This window comes from Bubalus kerabau, chromosome 1 (assembly GCF_029407905.1).
Source record: "Bubalus kerabau isolate K-KA32 ecotype Philippines breed swamp buffalo chromosome 1, PCC_UOA_SB_1v2, whole genome shotgun sequence".
In the NCBI taxonomy this organism is placed as follows: Eukaryota; Metazoa; Chordata; class Mammalia; order Artiodactyla; family Bovidae; genus Bubalus; species Bubalus kerabau.
Genome location: NC_073624.1, coordinates 176,916,201 through 176,933,084, shown reverse-complemented (window position 1 = coordinate 176,933,084; position 16,884 = coordinate 176,916,201). Strand labels below are relative to the sequence as shown.

At 43.1% G+C, this 16,884-nt stretch overlaps 1 pseudogene; it reads right to left on the bottom strand.

Moving 5' to 3' along the window:
* Positions 1–1,822: 1,822 nt before the first annotated feature.
* On the bottom strand, positions 1,823–12,044 carry LOC129641944 (cytochrome P450 4F2-like; annotated as a pseudogene).
* Between the last annotated feature and the right edge of the window lie 4,840 nt (positions 12,045–16,884).

The following is a 16,884-nucleotide window of genomic DNA, read 5'->3' as shown; positions in this document are numbered from 1 at the left end:
GCACATGGAAATATGTTAAACATCATTAGTCGTTAGGAAAATGCAAGTCAGTGCTACAATGGGATACCACCTCACACCCAATAGAATGGTGAAAGTAAAAGCATTAGTCACTCAGTCATGTGTGACTCTTTGTGACCCCATGGACTGTAACCTCTGTTCATGGAATTTCCCAGGCAAGAATACTGGAGTGGGTTGCCATAACCTTTCCCAGAGGATCTTCCTGGTCCAGGGATCGAACCAGGGTCTCATGCCTTGCAGGCAGATCCTTTACCATCTGAGCTACCAGACAAGTCCTAATAGGATGGTAAGAATATAAAAAAATGGAGGACAAGTGTTGGTGAAGATGTGGGGTAATTGGAATCCTCATTCATTGTTGCTGAGAATGTAAAATGGTGCAACCACTGTGGAAAACAGCGTGGTATTTCCTCAGTAAATTAAACCTACAATTATCACATGATTCAGCCATCTCATGCCTAGGTATGCACAAAGACTTGAAAATATGTGTTCAGACAAAAAACTTCTACATGACTCTCTGTAGTGGCACTGTCCACAATTGCCAAAAGTTGGATATTTGGGAAACAACTCAAGTATCCATTAACAGATGAATGAATAAATAAAATGAGGTATATCCATAACAAGGAATATTATTGGGTCATAAAAAGGAATGAAGCACTGATACATGCTACACCATGAATGAACTTTGAAAACATTATGCTAAATGAAAGGAACTGGATACAAAATGTCATATATTGTATAATTCCATGTATACATAATGTGAAGAATGGGTAAATCCATAGAGATAGATCCAGGAGCTGGAGGGTGGAGGAGAAAATGGAGAGTGATTGCTACTAGGTATAAAATTTCTTTTTAGATGATGAAAATATCTTGGAACTAGGAGAAGTGTTGACTGCACAACATTGTGAATGTACTAGATGCATGGAATCAAACACTTTATAATGGTCACAATGGTAAATTTTATGCTGTGTGAATTTTGCCACAAGAAAAAAATGCTATTTTACCATACATTTCTTTTGTTAATCTGGACTTTTCATATAATAATACATTGTGAACATCCTTCCACAACATACAGTCATCATCTTAGGATTCCTTAGAATCTTTAAGTGTTAAGTGTTCAAGCCACTGTTTATTTTTGTAAATGGCATTATGTTAGAAAATAGTTTAGTTTGTCTCACTTTATAAGAATTCTCTTTATGCACCTCGATGATTTGAAATATCACTACCAATTACATATTGAGTTACTCTTAATCACAAAATTTTGAGTGTAGAAATTTTATTTTTTAGCAATAGATACACATACATTTATGTTGGTGTGGTTAAACACTTTTTATGCAACACATAGGTCTTCATAACGCTACAGACACGGATGTTTTTGGTCCTATTAACAGAGGTAGACCACTGGAAGGAAGAAGGTGATGACACTCAGCTCCCCCAGGTAAACACTGATTTCATCCTCACATCAGTCTTATGGATTGGAGAAATTAACTCACTTGCTCAAGGTCACTCGACTGATGAGTCGTGGAGTGAGGGTAAATTTTATGAGCTTGGCTTCAGTGGTCATGCCTAACCTTCTAAGGAAGTGAAGTGATTTTTACTGGGTGTCTCTGCCCCGGTTGTGTCATATTACCTGGAGAACCTGTGCAGGCTTACAAGATGAGACTCTTTGATGAGTGGTGTCTAAATTTTTAAATTTAATATTTTTGACAGGGAATTCATTCACTCGTGTAGAAAATAAGATGCTCAATGAAAAATATTGGTCTCCCTATATCCTTTGTTGGATACCAGGCCAGAAGAGGGTGGGTCACTACTGGCTTGTGCTCAGTGGCTCCACCCACAGCCAAAGTCCACCCTCAGCAGGCAGGATCAGCTCTGGTTTCCTAAGTGACTCTTTGTCCGGCAGGACATGCAAGCTCAGCAGGGTGAGCTCCAGGGCCACCCTCATCTCGGTCATGGTGAATGTCTGCCTGATGCAGTTCCTGTGGGTGAGAGTGGGGGCTCTGACTGCACTGTCATTCTGGCCTCATTGCACCTGGAATCTGGCCTGCAACACCCATCCATGACTGCAGAGGTAGAGGCTAATTGTGCCTGCGATCCCTCCGTGGGCTTGAATATGAACCTGGCCCCCGCTCCGGTCCTGAACTCAGACCAGCAAACAGGGAAATGGGGCTCTCAGCACACAACACACCCCCTTTGGGCCCACCACTATTCCCAGACTCTTACCCATTATGTCCAGGGGAGTGGAAGGGGGAGAGCCAGAACTCTATCTTTGTTTTCCCCACTCCTCTGCCCCACAGTTATGCCAGGAATCTAAGTCCCAGATCCTCCCCACGCCCCCAGTCCCTACTTCAGATGCCTACTACCCTCACCTGGGCCCTGAAAAGAAGGGACCAAAGGCCAGAGGTGACCTCCCCTTGGTGTTTTCTGGCATGAAGCAGAAGGGGTCATAGACCTGGGGACAAGACAAGACAGGGCTACTGTGTGGGATCTCCCAGGCTGTCCATCCTTAGAGAGGCAGATGTGTGTATAATGGAGGGAGGTGATGTCTGCTATGCAAGTCAGAACTCTTTGCCCTTCCTTGCATCCCCCAAGGGGAGGGGGTGGGCAGCACCTCAGGGTCTGGCCACACAGGTGGGTTATGGTGGGTCCTGAAAATATTGATGAAACAGATAACACCTGTGGAAGAAGAGGGGCCAGTTAGGACTAAGTCCAACCTGATGATGAGCCCCTCTTTCTCACCAGGAACCTCTTCCCCTAGTCATTATGGGTACCTTTGGGGATGACCCGGCCATCTGGAAGCACAATGTCCTGGGTATAGCTGCAGGAGATGACCATGACTGGGGGATGCAGCTGCAGACTCTCCTTGATGCACATGGTCAGGAAGGGCAACTGGGTAAGGTCATCCCTAAGGAAACCATATGACATCCAGGGAGCAAAAACAGAGACCCTCCAACCCTCCAACTGCCCTATAAGATCCCCTCTGCCTATAACAAAATCACAGATGGATCAAATAGCTCCAAACTCATTATGTTGTATATGTTAAATATGTACAGCCTTTTCTTTGTGTATCACGCTTCAATAAAATGGTCCTTAAAAAGAAAGAAAAGTAGTGCCACAGAAGTACCAGACAAAATTTACTCACATGTTTTTAGAAGCCTTTCTGAGAAAAACTACAAAAATCTAACAAAATATTTACAAAATTGTATAAAATCAAAACACTCTTTGTGGCAAGACTGCAAAATCAAAAGGCAAATGCGTAAGAAACAAAAGAAGCAGATTCAAAATTTACTCTTATTTTTTATGGCACTGGAGATACTAGCTAATGCAATTAGACAGGGAAAAAGAGTAATACCATTTGAAACATGGGGGAAAATGTGTCATTTTTTGCACATAGTGATGTTATACTTAGAAAAGAAGAGAAATCACTGGAAAACTTTCATAAACATTGAGGGTAAGATCCAGTAACGGGGTTGAATTCTTTTTTTTTTTAATTTCTTTCTTTTTGTGTGGTGATTTAAACAGATGATACAGTTAACATAGTTCAAAGTTGGAACAATGCAAAACATCACCCCTATGGGCCAACAGCACTCATTTCTCCTCACAGTTTGCCTAGTGTTATTTTTATGTATCTTCCTAGAGGCATTTTTTTAAAAAACTTTTTATTTTGTATTGGGGTATAGCTGTGAACAATGTTGTGGTAGTTTCAGGTGCACAGCAAAGGAACTCAGCCATACATATTCATGCATCAATTCTCCCCCACATTCCCCTCCCATCCAGGCTGCCACATAACACTGAGGAGAGTTCCATGTGCTCTACAGTAGATCCTTGTGTATTGTCCATTTTAAATATGGTAGTATGTACATGTCCATCTTAAACTCCCTAACTATCCTTCTCCCCCATCCTTCCCCCTGGCAACCATAAGTTCATCCTTTAAGTCTGTGAGTCTGTTTTTGTTTTGTAATTAAATTCACTTGTATAATTTATTTTTAGATTCCACATATAAAGGATGTCATATATTTCTCCTTCTGTTTGACTTACTTCACTCAGTATGACAATTTCTAGGTCCATCCATGTTGCTGCAAATGGCATTTTTTTACTCTTTTTAATGGCTGAGTAATACTCCACTGTATATATCAAAGGTTTTGTTTCATTAAAAATTATATAGTAGCATAGTCTATACTATACCTACTGCTCTGTATTTATTTCATGTAATAGCATATCAATGTCTTATTGTACACCCGCTGGGATTTAGGTCATGATACAGCCTTCTTACTGTAGAGCTGTAATATAACTTCCCATAGTTTCCTCTAGAGCCTTTCAGTTCAGTTCAGTTGCTCAGTCATGTCCGACTCTCCATGACCCCATGAACTGCAGCACGCCAGGCCTTCCTGTCCATCACCAACTCTCAGAGTTCACCCAAACTCATGTCCATTGAGTCTGTGATGCCATCCAGCCATCTCATCCTCTGTTATCCCCTTCTCCTCCTGCCCCCAATCCCTCCCAGCATCAGGGTCTTTTCCAACGAGTCAACTCTTTGCATGAGGTGGCCAAAGTATTGGAATTTCAGCTTCAACATCAGTCCTTCCAATGAACATCGAGGACTGATCTCCTTCAGAATGGACTGGTTGGATCTCCTTGCAGTCCAAGGGACCCGCAAGAGTCTTCTCCAACACCACAGTTCAAAAGCTTCAATTCTTTGGTGCTCTGCTTTCTTCACAGTCCAACTCTCACATCCATACATGACCACTGGAAAAACCATAGCCTTGACTAGACGGACTGTTGTTGGCAAAGTAATGTCTCTGCTTTTGAATATGCTATCTAGGTTGGTCATAACTTTCCTTCCAAGGAGTAAGCGTCTTTTAATTTCATGGCTACAATCACCATCTTCAGTGATTTTGGAGCCCCCCAAAATAGAGCCTTTAAGTCTCCCTTATTATATATTTTAAATCTTTGATTTGTGTAGATGTTATTTTCTTGCCAGACATGAGAAGCAGGTTGAATTAACTTTTTTCCATGTAATTTCCCTGTTGTTGCAAAAGCTTATATTATTACAATGATCTTTATTTCTCCTATTGATATGGGACTCCATATTTAGCAGTTACTAAGTTCATTGAGCAAGAAGTTGATATCCATAAATTATTAATTTTTCTATTAGAAAAAATAGAAAAGATGATGATATAAAATACATGGATTAAATTTAACAAGAAATGTGAATGTCTGTATTCAAAATGAACTTGTAAATGTTTCTCAATCCAGATAGACTATATTATTCACCATAGCAGCAAGAGTACCTAAGGGTTTATTTAGCAAAAGTTGCCCAAGATCTCTATGCTAGAATTGTAGACTCTACTAAAAGACCAAGTATAATTTTACTATCCAGAATTGGATATCTGCTTCACACTCTGGGACAGTGTATTAACATTATGAAGTAATCTATGCTCCACAGGTCAATCATATATCAACCCCCTCCTTTCCTCCTTTATCTCTCCGTTTCTCTCCCTCTCTGCCTCCACCTCTTCATTTTGACCAGCTACCTTGTTGACTTTACCTCAAATGCACCCACTTCTCTACTGATCAACTTTCAGGGTCTGAGATGAGGCACTTTTTTCCTACCCTCTACTTTGTCTGTCTTACTCTAAACTGAAGCTTTGTCCATGTATACAGGGAGTTTCTTGACTGTAGCTCTGCCCATTTATACAGGGAACTTCTTGACTATTCCTCCATGAGACTAGGAGATCCTGGAAGGCAAAGGCCAGGTCTAGGTTCTTTCTGAGTCTCTAGGACACAGAATGGCTGAGAAGAATTGGAGATGTCATAGAACTGAGAAGAGGGAAGAAGTGTGCTAGTGTTTGTTGAATGGGGACTGGATGGAGGAAGATGCAGGTATTCCTGGACAGGAACTCTTTAGTTCCTAAGAGTTCCATGTGAAACCTGGACTAAATAATATGAGGAATTAAGGAGCAGGATATTAAGAAACACTCAGGAAGTGGAGATGTTTGAAAACATGTAATTTTAGAGAGAAAAGTAAGAGAGTAGAGGGAAATTTCACTTACTGAATATGCGCTAAGTGGTATCATCTCCCCTCACACATTGTCACTGATTATTTCAGAAATCCAGGTCTTTCTGTCTCAAAAGCCTGCAAACTTCCTCCTACTATACATGCTGTGTACCAGACCTTGTCTCTGGGTCTTCCCACTAAGAAATAATGACAAAGTCCACAAAAAGATTTTTTCTCTTCCCCAGCCAGGGAGAAGAGCCAGTGAGAGGGACTCAGAAAAATGCTGTGAGGACTTGAATTCACCATTCAATCTCTTTAGGATCATGGTCCTTCAGGAGCTCTTGCACCTCCTGCCAGCAATGCTTCTGATGTTCTGGGCACTTTACAAGGTTGTACAGGATTCAGGAGAGGCCGCTGGCTATGGTGTCATGGCCTGAGGGGTAGCCAGACATGCTTGGGTCACTGGGCTACTTCAGCACCAGAGGGTGGACAGCACTCTAACAGAAAGGACCATGGGGAGGATGGAGAGGCATTGGGGATGGTTCAGGGTCTACACACCTAGTCCCTGCAATGGAGGGACCCATGCTCCCCTCTGTAGTCCCACACTAGGACCCTCTCTCTAAAATATGAAGGTGTCAGCTTCAGCTCAGATATCTTCATCTGACAGACCTTTCCCATCTTCATCCTGGAGAGAAAGCAAGATCCCCAGATTCACACTAGCTCTGAGGGCCCCTAAGCCTAAACTGAGACAATCTCTGAAACTCCATTATCCATCCAGCAATTCAAGCCCAGTCTGAAATGCTAGACCTCCCATGCACTCTATCACCAGAGGCCCCATCCAGAGATCTCCTCCTTGACCTCCTTGCCTCCTATGTCATCCATGGTAAAGAGAATCAAAGATTCATAGAAATTTTCATATTTATACACGATGAAACCTAGGTTACAGGATGATTAAATGACAAGTTGCCACGGAAGCTAGAATTTAAACATTGCCCCAAAGCCATTTCCTCACAGGCTAGGATAGTAAATCCAGAGATTCTTTAGTCTCCTGAAGATAAGGGATGGATTAGAAACCTATAGAACCTATAAATTTTGCCTTCTTACTGATAAGGATTTGTTTAAGTTCCAGAACAACCTCCCTCCCTCCCTTTCTCCCCTCTATTCTTCTCTCTCCATCTCTCTCTCCCCTTTCTCTATTTCCTTTCCCCTCACTCCTTAAAGTGAAAGTGAAAGTCTCTCAGTCGTGTCCAACTCTTTGCGACCCCATGGACTATACAGTCCATGGAATTCTCTAGGCTAGAATATCGGAGTGGGTAGCCTTTCCCTTCTCCAGGGGAACTTCCCAACCCAGGGATCAAACCCAGGTCTCCTGCATTGCAGGCAGATTCTTTACACAAGGGAAGCCCCTCACTGGCTAGGGTGAAGGGAAAGGGGAAGAAGGGAAGAAGGAGAAGATATATCAGCTGTCCTATATAAGTTCCAAATTTCAAAATCCAGAGGTACCTGTTCTGTGATGCAACCATGGTTGTATGTACAGGTAAAAGCATCATGGTGCCCTCAAAGGAATTTGGGGATGGGGAACCAGAGCTACAACTCTACTCTGACTACTGTTTCAATTATGAGAAATAAATGTGCTGCTCTGATCCAGGCTTCCTTCTGTGTGTGTGTGTGTGTGTGTGTGTGTGTGTATGTGTGTGTACACACACCCATATATGTGTATATATATGTATGCATGCATGCTCAGTCACACAGTCATGTTCAACTCTTTGTGACCCCATGCACTGTAGCCCACCAGCCTCCTCTGTCCATGGGATTATCCTGGCAAGAATACTGGAGTGGGTTGCCATTTCCTTCTCCAGGGGATCTTCCTGACCCAGGGATTGAACCCACACCTCCTGCAGTTCCTGCATTGCAGGTGGATTCTTTACCACTGAGCCATGTGGGAAGACCATGTATGCATGTATGTGTACATGTATATATACAGTCTGCCTCTGTGGTAGATCACTTACTAGCTTGGGAGTAGAGTAAAATCTCAGACCTTCACAGCTTCAGACTTAGCACTCCCCTGCAGACCAGTTTCACATGGTCATGTCTAAAACTTATCCATGACCCATTTCTCCCTTCCTCAAACACCTCCTTTGGCTCCCCAGTACCCTATGCATCCCATCCAAGATCTCTGATCAGTTCAAAGTTCATTCTACTTCTTGAACTCAGATCCCACAGCAGCCTACCTTGGTCAGCAGGAGCACATCAATGATGTCCAAAGTCTTGGTCTTCACCTTGACCCTAAGGAAGTCATCAATACTCTCACTGAGGAGGGGCCAGCACTGCTCCTGGATGACCACATCTGTGCAGCCATGCACAAGGGCAAGTCCTGCAGAAGCACCACCCATCTGGGGTGAGGAAGCCCAGGAAGTCCATGTGCAGGAAGATCTGACAGTGCAGTTTAGCCACAAGTGCACTGAGCTCCAAGAAGGCGGCAATATATTCACTGGGATTCCTGAAGGATGAGAGCATGAAAGGAAGCCACCACATAAGACACTGGAAGCCCAGAAGCTGGGGGCTAGCTACCTCCCTTCAGGAAGCTGAGGCTCCAGAAATAGATGGTTCACAGATACAGTGTGGGGATGAGCCAGGAGATGTGACTCTTCAGACTCTTCTCAACACACATCCCATCTCCATGAGCTGACTCCATGCCCCAGGCACCTAGAGCATAGCTTAGACATCAGGCTTCTCTCCTTTCTTTCTCTCCTAGTATCTGTCTGCTTCTCCTTCCCCATACTGTCCACTCGGCTCAGACCTTATCCTCTCCCAGCTGGTCAATGAGGATAATGCCTTCCCTAGTCTCCTTACATTCAGTTGTCAACATCATCCAGTGTCTACATTGTGGTCAGTCTTCTGTCCAGTCAGATGTCCAAGCTCAGCTTTGACCTCAACCCTCACCTGCTCACACACCTTCCACAGCTCCTAGGAAAACCTCAGATTAGTTCATATCTTCTGTCTGACTTCAGAATGTCCTTAAGACATTCCTTCCACCCCATACCCAAATTGTCTCCTTACTGTTGCACATACTTTGCTCATTCTAACCTCCTAGTATTTATTAAACAGTTCTGCTTACCTGTAAGGGTTGCTGTTTCTCTTTCCCTTTTCCTGTCTTTCAATGTCCAGTTTGACCCATCTCCTCCAGGAAGGCCTTTCTGATTGTCCACCTCAGTCTCTCTCATTTACTCCTTTGGGTCTAGGGCTCATCTTCCCAGGCCCTGGGCCGAGCATTCACTCCTGGCAATTACCATCGAAACTGAAGACACCTTTCTGCAGACTGTCCAGGGTCATGAGGCTGATGCGTTCAAACATGTCCAGATGGGTGTGGCCCTTTTTAATCAGGTGCTGTCACTTGGGCTGGACAGAGAAGGGGCATGGCTGAGGTTGGAAACTGCCTCCTCCCTAATCCCAAACACCAAGAAGCACTCCCCAGACCCTGCCTCCTGGTCCTAGGCACCAATCTTCACAGATGACCAGGCTTGAGTGGGAGTGGAAATTGTTACATTAAGCCATGAAGTCCCCAGCCTGGGAGTCAGGAGACCTGCTATTAATATAGCTTTGGTTCCTTCCGGTACATTTTGTGCACTGTTGGTCAGCTTACTGCATAAAGTAACTGCACAGCAAATGTCAGATCTCATCATCTTCATTGTTAGAAATTGTTGAGGGAAAGGTGCCCTATGTTGAGAGAGGTAGTCCTCCATGGTTCCTGTGTACCTTTGTACTTTCTTGCTTCATATGCCAAAAAAAAAAAAAAAAAAAAAAGCAATACTCTGATATTCTTTCAGTTCAGTTCAGTTCAGTCTCTCAGTCATGTCCAACTCTTTGTGACCCATGAATTGCAGCACGCCAGGCCTCCCTGTCCATCACCAACTCCCGGAGTTCACTCAGACTCATGTCCATCGAGTCAGTGATGCCAGCCAGCATTCTCATCCTCTGTCTTCCCCTTCTCCTGCCCCCAATCCCTCCCAGCATCAGAGTCTTTTCCAATGAGTCAACTCTGCACATGAGGTGGCCAAAGTACTGGAGTTGCAGCTTTAGCATCAGTCCTTCCAAAGAAATCCCAGGGCTGATCTCCTTCAGAATGGACTGGTTGGATCTCCTTGCAGTCCAAGGGACTCTCAAGAGTCTTCTCCAACACCACAGTTCAAAAGCATCAATTCTTCGGCGCTCAGCTTTCTTCACAGTCCAACTCTCACATCCATACATTACCACAGGAAAAACCATAGCCTTGACTAGACGGACCTTAGTTGGCAAAGTAATGTCTCTGCTTTTCAATATGCTATGTAGGTTGGTCATAACTTTCCTTCCAAGGAGTAAGCGTCTTTTAATTTCATTACCTGGGCCATTTCTCAGAGTTGTGTTTTTAGCAAACAACCTTGAGGAGTGAGGTAATGTCTCTTCCTCGACAGGTATTAGGGGCAATTGCTTCTAATTGCTATAAAGGTCACAGAATCTCTTAACCTCCCCCTGCCCAACCATAATACAGTAGCAGGCATATACATCAGCATACTACATGAGCAGGCATATTTCAAAGCCCACCTCTGTCACCCTCATGAGATTTAGTGACTTGGAAGAAGAATGCAAACCAACAAGAAGCTCATGTTGTTGCCTTCTGAGGGTAATAAATTGTCCTTTGTCTCTCACCCAGGAGTTTCACGTCTCCTGGAAGAATCCATGAAACAGTAATAAGCTCTCTTGTCAGCTTGCAGGTATGGAAAAAATCCCAGGCACTTCCCAAAAGCCTGACCTCCAGTTCTTCATTCCCACATATATATCTAAACCCTTTGCAGTGTAATTTTTCAGTAACTTCTCTTAGGAGGTGGGGGTCTCTTTCACTATCCTTTGATTCTAAGCTGGTTCTGGAACTGTTTTGGCCAATAGGCTGGTGAAAATGATGAAGTGGTCATCCCAAATCTAGACCCCAAGGAGAATTGCAGCTTCCTTTCAGTCTGTTGGAACCTTGCTTCTGCCATGTGAACAAGCCTGAGATGCCTTCTAAAGGGAGAGAATCTAATGTCTAAAGGACATCCAGTTGTTTCAGCTGAGGTCATCCGAGATCAACCTGCGGTCAGCCAAGCCACAAAGATGAGAGAGGACTGACCTCAGATCAGTAAGTCTTCCTATCTGACCTCCAGCAGACCACCTGATCACCCCAGCTGATCACAGATACATGAGTGGCCCCATCCATGTCCAGAAGAACCAGCCTGCTGCTGCTGCTGCTGCTAAGTCGCTTCAGTCGTGTCCGACTCTGTGCGACCCCATAGACGGCAGCCCACCAGGCTCCCCCGTCCCTGGGATCCTCCAGGCAAGAGTACTGGAGTGAGTTGCCATTGCCTTCTCCAGAAGAACCAGCCTACTGACTCACAAACTTGTTAATACTAAGCACTTATTGTTTTCAAGTGATTTTTACTCTGGAATAATGACTACATGATATTCATCATTATCATCAACCATGTCTCAAGCCTTCTGTGAGGGAAATGTAGAAACTAACACCTCCTGAGCACCTACTGTGTGCCAGGAACATGACTCCGTTATATCATCTTGGCCACCCAAAAATGAGGGATCACATAGTCCTCATTTTTCAATTGTGGAAACCAAGGCTCAGAAAGAAAGAGCCATGGCCTTAAAGTCACCAAGAGTCAGATTCCAGACAAGACATTGTTGAATCCCCGTTATCCCCAAGACTCCAGCTGGAACCCTGGGTTCAAAAGACTCACGTGCATGATGTCTGTGCTCTTGGTGAAAATCTTCATATAGGGCTTCAGGATGTTGAAGTGGAAGGCGGGTGTCAGCATGCGATGGTGTCTGCTCCACTTGTCACCAGCACTCGGCAGGAGCCCATCCCCTAGCAGAGACAACCACAGGAAGTGAGCAAAGGAGGACCTTCTCCTGGGTCCCCAGGGTCATCCCCAACCCCCTTCACTCACAATTACTCACCCAGCCAGGGCTTCAGAGTGTTGTAGAAAAGCATGTCCTTTGGTGTGATGGCAGCTGACATGAATGAAGACAATCAAGGGCCAGAGAGAGGGGGAGGGGAGGGAATTTTGGTGCGGGTTGGAGGCTCCCAGCCAGGAATCTGCATTCCCCCTCCAAGCCCAGCATGGCAGGAATGGGGTTAAGAGCACAGGAAGCTAGAAGGAAGGGTAAAGGGAGGAGGGAGGACCAGACCAGGCTGCAAGACAGAATAAAGCAAAGGCAGAGCCCACAGATACCACCTTATGAGCCTAGACACATCCCAACATGACACAATATGCCCCAACATGACTGGACATGGCTCCTAGATTGCCCTACATATTTGGCAGGAGTTTGGGTGAAAAGATTTTTAACCATATATATGGTGGTTACAGGACTCTAGACATTTCAAAGCTCAGAACTGTACACCAAATAGAGCAAACTTTACTTTTTGTAAATTTTGTAAATTTACATACAATTTTAAGAGAAGCTGAGGGTAACTAAGCATATATATTATTTGCATAAATATACTGTGAAATGATGGGCTTTCCAGGTGGCTCAATGGGTAAAGAATCTGCTCGCCAATGCAGGAGACTGGAGTTCAACCCCTGGGTTCGGAAGATGCCCTGGAGGAGGAAATGGCAACCCATTCTTGCCCGGAAAATCCCAGGGACAGAGGAACCTGGTGGCTACAGTCCTTGGGGTTGGAAAGAATCGGACATGACTAAAGCGACTGAGCATGCATGCACACACTACGAAATGATATATAAAAAGTATAGATGAAAAAACTGGGAAAAGAACATCATATGGAAGACCAATATATTTTACTGAGCATCTTATTTTCTACACAAGTGAATGAATTCCCTGTCATTAATATTGCATTAAAAAAGTTAGGCACCACCCAGCAAAGAGACTCATCTGATAAGCCTACAGGTGTTCTCCAGGTGACCTGACACATGTGGAGCTGAGACACACCTTGAAAATCACTTCCTTGGGAGGTGAGGCATGACATTTGAAGCCAAGGGACTGAACTTACCCTTTACTTACAAGGTCACCCATCAACTGAATGACCTTGAGCTAATGATTTAATCTCTCCAATCCATAAGATTGATGTGAGGTGAAATTGGTGTTTACCTGGGGGAGTTGAAGTACTGTTGCCTTCTGCCTTCCAGTGGTCTACTTCTTTAATAGGACCCAAAACATCAATGTCTGTGGAGTCACCAAGCCTTACATGCTGTATAAAAAGTGCTGAAACACATCCACATCCTACATGAATATGTGTGCAAATATTGCTATAGAAATAAAATTTCTACACCAAAAGCTATGTGATTAAGAGTAACTCAATGTACAATTGGTAATGATATGTCAAGCCATCAAAGTACATAAAAAGAATTCATAAAAAGATCAAAAATAAAGAATGGTTTGAATATTTAACATTTAAAGATTTTAAAGACCACCAATATGATGACTATATATTGTGGAAAGATGTTCATGATACATTAGTATATTAAAAATCCAGATTACAAGAAAAATGGAAGATAAAATAATATTTTTGGTTGAGGTAAACATACATAAAATTCATACATTCACAAAATTCATAATATTCAGTTCAGTTTAGTTCAGTTCAGTCACTCAGTTGTGTCCGACTCTTTGCGACCCCATGAATCACAGCACGCCAGGCCTCCCTGTCCATCACCAACTCCTGGAGTTCACCTAAACTCATGTCCATCGAGTCAGTGATGCCATCCAGCCATCTCATCCTCTGTCATCCCCTTCTCCTCCTGCCCCCAATCCATCCCAGCATCAGGGTCTTTTCCAATGAGTCAGCTCTTCCCATGAGGTGGCCAAAGTATTGGAGCTTCAGTTTCAGCATCAGTCCTTTCAATGAACACCCAGGACTGGTCTCCTTTAGGATGGACTGGTTGGATCTCCTTGCAGTCCAAGGGACTCTCAAGAGTCTTCTCCAACACCACAGTTCAAAAGCATCAATTCTTTGACACTCAGCTTTCCTCACAGCCCAACTCTCACATCCATACATGATCACCAGAAAAACCATAGCCTTGACTAGAAGGACTTTTGTTCGCAAAGTAATGTCTCTGCTTTTGAATATGCTATCTAGGTTGGTCATAACTTTCCTTCCAAGGAGTAAGTGTCTTTTAATTTCATGGCTACAATCACCATCTGCTGTGATTTTGGAGCCCCCAAAAATGAAGTCTGACACTGTTTCCCCATCTATTTGTCATGAAGTGATGGGACCAGAGGTCATGATCTTCGTTTTCTGAATGTTGAGCTTTAAGCCAACTTTTTCACTCTCATCTTTCACTTTCATCAAGAGGCTTTTTAGTTCCTCTTCACTTTCTGCCATAAAGGTGATGTCATCTGCTAATCTGAGGTTATTGATATTTCTCCCGGCAATCTTGATTCCAGCTTGTGCTTCTTCCAGCCCAGAGTTTCTCATGATGTACTCTGCGTATAAGTTAAATAAGCAGGGTGACAATATACAGCCTTGACATACTCCTTTTCCTATTTGGAACCAGTCTGTTGTTCCATGTCCGGTTCTAAGTGTTGCTTCCTGACCTGCATATAGGTTTCCCAAGAAGCAGGTCAGGTGGTCTGGTATTCCCATCTCTTTCAGAATTTTCCACAGTTTTTTGTGATCCACACAGTCAAAGGCTTTGGCATAGTCAATAAAGCAGAAATCGATGTTTTTCTGGAACTCTCTTGCTTTTTCCATGATCCAGTGGATGTTGGCAATTGGATCTCTGGTTCCTCTGCCTTTTCTAAAAGCAGCTTGAACATCTGGAAGTTCATGGTTCACGTATTGCTGAAGCCTGGCTTGGAGAATTTTGAGCATTACTTTACTAGTGTGTGAGATGAGTGCAACTGTGTGGTAGTTTGAGCATTCTTTGGCATTGCTTTTCTTTGGGATTGGAATGAAAACTGACCTTATCCAGTCCTGTGGCCACTGCTGAGTTTTCCAAATTTGCTGGCATATTGAGTGCAGCACTTTCACAGCATCATCTTTCAGGATTTGGAATAGCTCAACTGGAATTCCATCACCTCCACTAGCTTTGTTCATAGTGATGCTTTCTAAGGCCCACTTGACTTCACATTCCAGGATGTCTGGCTCTAGGTGAGTGATCACACCATCGTGATTATCTGGGTCATGAAGATCTTTTTTGTACAATTCTTCTGTGTATTCATAACATTAAAAGTGTTCAAATCCATGCCTCTAGTACATTCACAGTGTTGTGCAACCACCACCTCTCCTCTATCTAGTTCCAAGGTATTTTTGTCATCTGAAAATGAGACCTGTACCCATTAGCAGTCACGCTGTGTTTCCTCCTCCAGCTCCTAGATCTATCTCTATGAATTTACCTATTCTGTACATTTCATATAAATGGAATCATACAATATGTGACCTTTGTGCCCAACTCCTTTCACTTAGCCTGTTTTCAAAGTTCATTCACGTTGTAGTGTTTCATTCCTTTTTTAAAATATTTTTTTTTTGGCCATGGCACATGGTTTAGTTTCCCAACCAGGGATCAATCTCACACGCCCTGCATTCGAAGCACAGAGTCTTAACCACTGGGCTGCCAAGGAAGTCTCTGCTTCATTTCTTTTTATGACTCAATACTATTTCATGTTATGGATATACCTAATTTTATTTATTCATTTTTCTTTTAATGGAAATTTGAATTGCTTCCCAAAGTTGAACTTTCAGCAACTGTGGATGGTGCCACTGTGAAGAGTTGTGTACAACATTTTGTTTAAACACCTGTTTTCAATTCTTTGAGGGTACATTCCTAGGTGTATGATGGCAGGGTCAATTGGTAATTCTAGGTTTAATTTGAGGTCTTCCATGTAGCTTAGTCAGTAAAGAGTAAGCCTGCAATGCAGGATACCTGAGTTCAATCCCTGGGTCAGAAAGATCCCCTGGAGAAGGAAATTGCAACCCATTCCAGTATTCTTGCCTGGAGAATTCCATGGACAGAAGACCTTGGTGAGATATAGTCCATGGGGTCACAAAGAGTTGGACAAGAGGTTTAATTTATTGAGGAAAAACACCAGACAATTTTCCACAGTTGCTGCACCATTTTACATTCTCAACAACAATGTATGAGGATTCCAACGACCACATTCTCACCAACACTTGTTATTTTCCATTGTTTTATATTCTTGTCATCTTAGTGAGTGTGACCTGATATCACATTGTTGCACTGATTTGCATTTCCCTAACAATTAATGATGTTGGGTATATTTCCATGTGCTTCTTAGTGCTGCGCCATGCTCAGTTGCTTCAGTCATATCTGACTTTTTGAGACCCTCAGGGACTTAATCTGCCAGGCTCCTCCGTCCATGGGATTTTTCATGCAAGAATACTAGAGTGGGTTGCCACGCCCTCCTCCAGGGATCACACCTGTGTCTCCTGCATTGGCAGGTGGATTCTTTACTGCTGAGCCACTGGAGAAACCCTCTTAGTCAGTAAAATAGCATTATTAAGAAGAAGTTTAAAAAAGAAGGAGATTATATGTAAATGTAATACATTTAGATACAAGTTAAAATTTTTACTGATATAAGGATTACACGTGCTGCAGTCCATGGGGTCACAAAGAATTGGACACAACTGGACAACTGAACAGCAACAACAAGGATTACCTTGAATTTTAAATTTAGCAGATTATGTGAGATAATATGAATGGAGATTACTTTGATATGTTTAGATTATGGATATGATTTTTATTTCTTACTTTTTCTTATCTATAGTTTCTTCTATGACAGGGTATCATCTGTGGGAAAAGAAAAACATTTTAAAGAACCAAAGGAAAAGAAAAATATATGCAATTTTCAGCTTAGAATATATTAAATATTTACTT